The sequence below is a fragment of the Eleginops maclovinus genome, chromosome 1 (assembly GCF_036324505.1).
Source record: "Eleginops maclovinus isolate JMC-PN-2008 ecotype Puerto Natales chromosome 1, JC_Emac_rtc_rv5, whole genome shotgun sequence".
Lineage (NCBI taxonomy): Eukaryota > Metazoa > Chordata > Actinopteri > Perciformes > Eleginopidae > Eleginops > Eleginops maclovinus.
Genome location: NC_086349.1, coordinates 22,190,364 through 22,196,368, shown reverse-complemented (window position 1 = coordinate 22,196,368; position 6,005 = coordinate 22,190,364).

Sequence of the window (6,005 nt, the reverse complement as noted above, 5' to 3'; positions counted from 1 at the left end):
CTGCTGCTCACACACCTGCGTACTGAGGGAGGAGGCTGCTGACACACTGTGTGTGTGTGTGTGTGTGTGTGTGTGTGTGTGTGTGGGGGGGGTGTGTGGGGGGGGGGGGGGGAGAGAATGTCAATTTGGTTGAGTAAACGTTGGAGTCTGTGTTTGCTAAACAACTGTTCTTTCAGTATGAATTATATATCTTTATTCCATTATTAAAATACTTCCTGTAAAACTCCATGAAGACGTATTGATGCAATACATATTTTTGCAAAAATGTGGATAGTCAATTAATCCTTTTTAACACTTTTCATACAAAAAAGTCTTCTGGTTCCAGCTTTTGAAAATTGATTTCTTGCCTTTTTATGATTGTTTATTGAACATTTATTTGGACAAAACAAGAACAAACAAGAAGACAGCAGTTCTGTCACTGGAAACTTGGAATTCACATGCTGTTGTTTGACATTAAATGTTGCCTATAACTTAAGGAAGTAAACATGTGCTGCAAGTGTTTTAGCACAGCCTGAATGCGGGGTATCTCTGAACAGGTGGATTTTTTTGGACACAGCATTCTTTAGGTCCTGATTACCTCAGCAGGTGATATTACTGATGAGTTGTTTTCAGTGATTATCAGTGGAGAAATGGTTTTGTTTGATTGAGTTGTTTTTGTAGGATGTTAAGGAGCTCTGGAAAAAGCGTGGAGGTTTATTTAAGTTGTGTTGATCTGAATTTAGCAGAAACCAAATGTTTATTCACACAAACAAACAAGTGAGAACTGTGTTTAGTTTAGCATTTACAACATAAAGTTTACATGTGTTGTTTTGAGTTATTTTGCAAAGGATAAGTGTATATGTTTTTTATTTGACAGTAAAACCATCATGCAAAGTCATTAAACTGTATAAATGTCCCTAAAAGGACAATGGAGTGGAAGTAGAAAGCAACATTAAGAGAAAGTAATCAGGTAACTCAAAAATGTAATTGTGTAAATGTATTCTGTTACTTTCCACTAATAAAAGCCATCATGAGCCGTGCACCTTGTGTGAAATATAAAAGAAAGACGCCGTTCTGTTTCATAGATAGCACACCGTTTTATTAGTATATTTAGCTTTGTGACGTACAGCTCGGGAGAAAACAAAAAACAAAACTAAATGGTCACAATTTTTTCAAAATCCAGAAACATTTCAGCCTTAGCAGAGACATCACACAAAAGAAAGCTCAGTTTTTCGATCATTGGTTTCTTTGTCATGGACCAGAGTGATATGTTCTCGTTGTTGGGCTCCACAAACACGCCCGTACCGCTTCAACAAACAAAAAAAATAACCCTAGATTTAATTTTTTTTTTTTTTTCTTGATCATTTAAGTTGCTTCACATATATTATCAACACTTTTCTAAAGAATCAAAATATTTAGCCACAGGTACTGGAAAAAAGGTATCCACTGTTATATATAATAATAAACACAATAAATATAAAAAGAATTTTTGATATAATTTATATGGTATCAAAGAGAGAGGGAAATGGGCTTTCAGATAGACGTGTTCTTACAAAAGTGATGTCCTTTTTTTTCTTCCTGAGGTTGAGTTTTGTCTTCTGCAATTTAAAGTTTTGCTAAATATACTAATAGACTAAGAGACCCGACACACAGGGTCTGTAATGGCTTATCATTCACTGAGGAATCATCTCCACCCAATCGTGGTCACACCAGCGTAGGTCATGGTGGGCCCGCTGTGATTTTGTGTGCTGTGGAGTTAGCCGAGAGGTCAAAGGTCAGCCCCCTCTGAGCCAAACAAACACAGCTCGACTCCCCCCTCCCAAACAATCGGTTTTGTACGGGAACATCACGCTTTTCAATTTCAGATGTGCAAAGTTTCTTCACCAAAGCACGAAAATTCAAACAAGCTCAAACTAGCTGTTGGCATTCCTCAATGAAACATAGGGGCACCTTTAGCACAAATGCTAACTGAACGCTAACAAGGCCTTTCTAAAAAGGATTCTTAAAAAAAAAAAAACAGTCTGGTGAAGAAAAGTGCTCCACCTGAAATAAAAAATGTCAACATGTCCCCGCATGCGATAGGCTTATGTGTGAAATGGTGACAATTGTGTTTTGACGCAGTCCCATTTCCCTTCAGTGTGTAAGGAAGGAGTCAGATTAACTGAAAACAGGGATGAGGGTGGAGAGAGAGAGAGAGAGAGAAAGAAATAGAGAGATGAGAGGACACAAAACAAAAAACAAACCAGAAAGAATCGCAAAAATCTGTACATGTAAACATCACACTTCCACTGAGTCAAATCATGAGGAGAATACAGGTTTTACATTGGTATTACTGAAGGTACAAAGCCCCGACGGAGGAAATCAAGACAATCAAGAGTCCGGTACAAAGTCAGGTGAAGACAGAAAGAGAACAGAATCAAGTATCGCTAACAATTAGGAAAGTAAGGAATCTAAAGCACCACTGAAAAGGAACAGAAATCAAATAAAAAAACAGTAAGATCAAACGGCTCAGAAAGCCATTTTTTTATTCAGACAGTCGCTGTACACCCTGCCCTGATAGAAAAATAAAAAAGGTCCATTACTTTTCCTCCTTTGCTTTTTTCCTTTAATGTGTGTGTTGAGCTATACATCTGACCAGACTGGCTCGAAGTGTCGGGAGCTGACCGGCATCACAGATCATCTGATGGTTTCAGGTTTACATTTTTAATAAGGTCTACGGTTTTAATCTAGAAGCGTCCCTGAAGCAGTTTCTGATTATTCTGAATGGGTTCGATAACTCTGCAGCATCAAGAGTCTGACGCTGTGCAGCACGAGGGTGTTTGAGATGTGTCTGTAGCTTCCACAAAGCACACTGACTTTCAAAGGAATAGTTTGACATTTTGGTGAATAAGCTTATTTGCTTTCTTGCGGAGAGTTATACGAGTAGGTCAATAACATCGACTTTCTCATCCAATCACGGCAACAAAGAAAATAAGCAAATGTATCCCTTGAATGAGGTTAAATTAAGGTTATTGGACAAATACAAACAAATTATACTTGTTTTTTTCAAGGTCTAATTCAGATTTTGTTTTCACACTCAAAATATTGAATTATAGTTAAATTAAAATAAGTGGATTTTTTTCTAGATAAATTAAATTAAAGGAACGCAAAGAATTGTTGAAATATTGTAAACAAATAAAATATAAATTATAACAATTTTAAATAAATAAATATAATGTGATACAATTTATAATTAAAGAGTACTAGGGGAAAGTTTTCATGCTCGAATTGGTTAAAATACGTCTATGTGGAGGTCATTTTGTGTAAAAACAATGAATTTAAAGGTTCTTCACTTGTGTTTTTGAATGGGGACTAACACTCCACAGTCAACAAGCTGAATGTGTATAAAGGAGCTACACATCACTGTAACTTGGACCTTTAAATTAGCGATCATTTATGACATTAATACTGTGCCTCTGCAAGGTCAGAAAGTCGCAGTGCCCTTTCCCAGAGTTCTTCCTCTAGCCTCAAAAGATTTAATCCGTTTTACGGTGGATCAATGCTGGATCGTGATCCTCAAATCACGTCCGTGTGTAAACAAAACCTTTGAGAGACATTACACCCGCTGAGGAGAGCAGTTATTGGACAGTAAAGGTCGACATGTGGCTTGAATTCTTATATCCTTCATAGAGCTGTTTGATTTTGGTGGTAGAATAACGCTTGATCGCTGAGCAAGCAGATAAATGTTTGTGATGCCGGTCAGGCCCAGCGTTGGTTGACATCCATGTTGGGAATGTGCAGTATAGGCAAATAGAGTGAAGCGGTTGAAGTATTGTACAAAATATCTTCTCAGAAAAGACCACTTCACTTGCACTACAAAATATGTCTATAAAATAATAATATTGAAAGGAACATTGATAATAATAATAAAAAATAGAAATGTGTTGGCTGTTTGTCCAGCCGGTGGAGACGTTAGCAGGAGGAAACGGACGCTCTGATTACGGCTGAAACACCCACTGAACAACAGGCAGACGGAAATCAAACAGTGAGCAAATTACACCTTTCCAAAGATTGTCTTTTGCCTATTTTTCTTTTTTGTACAGTTTTTTTTTTTTTGTGGTGCTGTTCTGCAACTTTCTGGCTTATAAGTAAACTGACCTGGGCTCAGAAACACGTACAGTAGAAAACATTAAGGTTGACACTTAGGAACCATTGAGATAAAAGTCCCAAACGTGACCCCTCCGGCTCTTCGGACGGACTACTTGATTATCACTTCAAATACTTCAACTCGGGCACTTTGTTTTGATTCCTTTTGGGACGATCTCAGGGGTCCAGTTGTGTGTGGTAAATTTACTTGTTTTGGGAAATTTTAAAGAAGCAGTTTAGCTGAGAAGAGAAACAGGGGGGGTAATAAGAGCCTCTTCACTGTTTACCCAGAAACTAAAACTATACTCTTATTTTTCACAACAGGGAAACTCAAATAATACAACTTTCTTTCTCCTTAAAAAACTTCATTAGTTCAAAGAGAAAGAACAAATGTTTAGACTCATTTAGTTTTCAAGCTGCAGTAAGAAATACAGCCTGAGGATGATTACATCTACAAGACTGGGGAGGTGAAGTTGTTTTGAATCAATGTTGCATTAACTCCAACGGTGGCTGTTATCCTTTCCTTTTGATTCAACATTTGAGAAGGTATGTTTTTGTTGATTTCCTCTGTTCCTTACAAAACACATTTTTGGGGTTCTGAAGGGAGTAAAAATGAACGTCTGTTTGGATGAAATCACTTAATCCTGATTTAATCTGAGGGACCAGCATCACAAATATGCTCCAACAGACACAAACGTTTCACAGTGTCAGCTCGAAAATGATTTTTCCAAACCAACCAAATCTATGCACTGGTTGGGAAACTCAATGAAACATCACTGCTCTTTTTAAAGGATAACATAAAAACAGAAATAAGCACAGAAACAAATATCTGAGCAGGTGCTTTGGAGTGTTTTTGGGTACAAACATCAGCAGTGTTTAGTGATACAGGTCCCTCTGATCCTCCACACAATAACTTTCAGAGATTGATCGAGCACATCTGAAGCTGAACCTCCTCACAACTGAGAACCAGGCAGACTGAACCAAATCATTGGCAGTGAGTGAGAGCACAGAGAGGATCAAACAGAAGGAGGTCTTTAACAAAGTCTCATGTCCAACTCAATCTGCCCTCTTTAATGGAATTGAAGGAAGGAAAATGTGATTGTACCTCAGTGGGTCCCACAACATGTAACATTGTGGGATGTCCTCTAATTCAAATCATATCTTTTGAACTCTCAGGGATAGCGATTCATCTCTTTTGTGTTTTAACCTCCAGCGTTTTTAAGATGTTGTACCCCAACATGTCCTTCTTCCCTCCTTTTCTCCTCCTCCTCTTCGTTATTGGGTCGTTATTTGTTTGCATATTTCTCTCGTATCATTCGGTGATCAGCACACTTTTAAACAGAGGTTCCAGTTTTTGGAAAAAGTACAAACAAAACAAAACAGCTTTTACAATTCTACAGCTAATCAGCCATAAATTAAATAATTTACATTTTCAACATTTTGAACTAATCTGGAACTGATGTGTTGGTTTGAACATTGCACACAAATGTAAATCAGTGAGAGTTTGGATGGAGTTTTTTTTTTTCAGATATGAGGCATGATCACACCTCCTGAGAGACATGCTTCAACATGTCCTCCGCTCTGTATCCCGACATGAGACAGATTTTAGCGCCAACACAAACCATCTAACACCAGTGAATGCTATGATTATCAACTGCATTGCAAAAAAACACACCGCACCTCTTTCACGGCTCTTGTCTGACTTCAGCAGTGCAAGTCAGGGAGGGGTGGGTCCCTCCTGGGAAACATGGATACACACAGAGAGGTCCCCCCCCCCCCCCCCGGCCCTTCAAATCACAGATGACTGCTGCTTCGCTCAGTGTGCAAAAAAGGGAGCAAATCACGGTGACATGACAGTCGAGCTGAGTAGAAACCACAGTACAAGCACAGCACACAGAGCG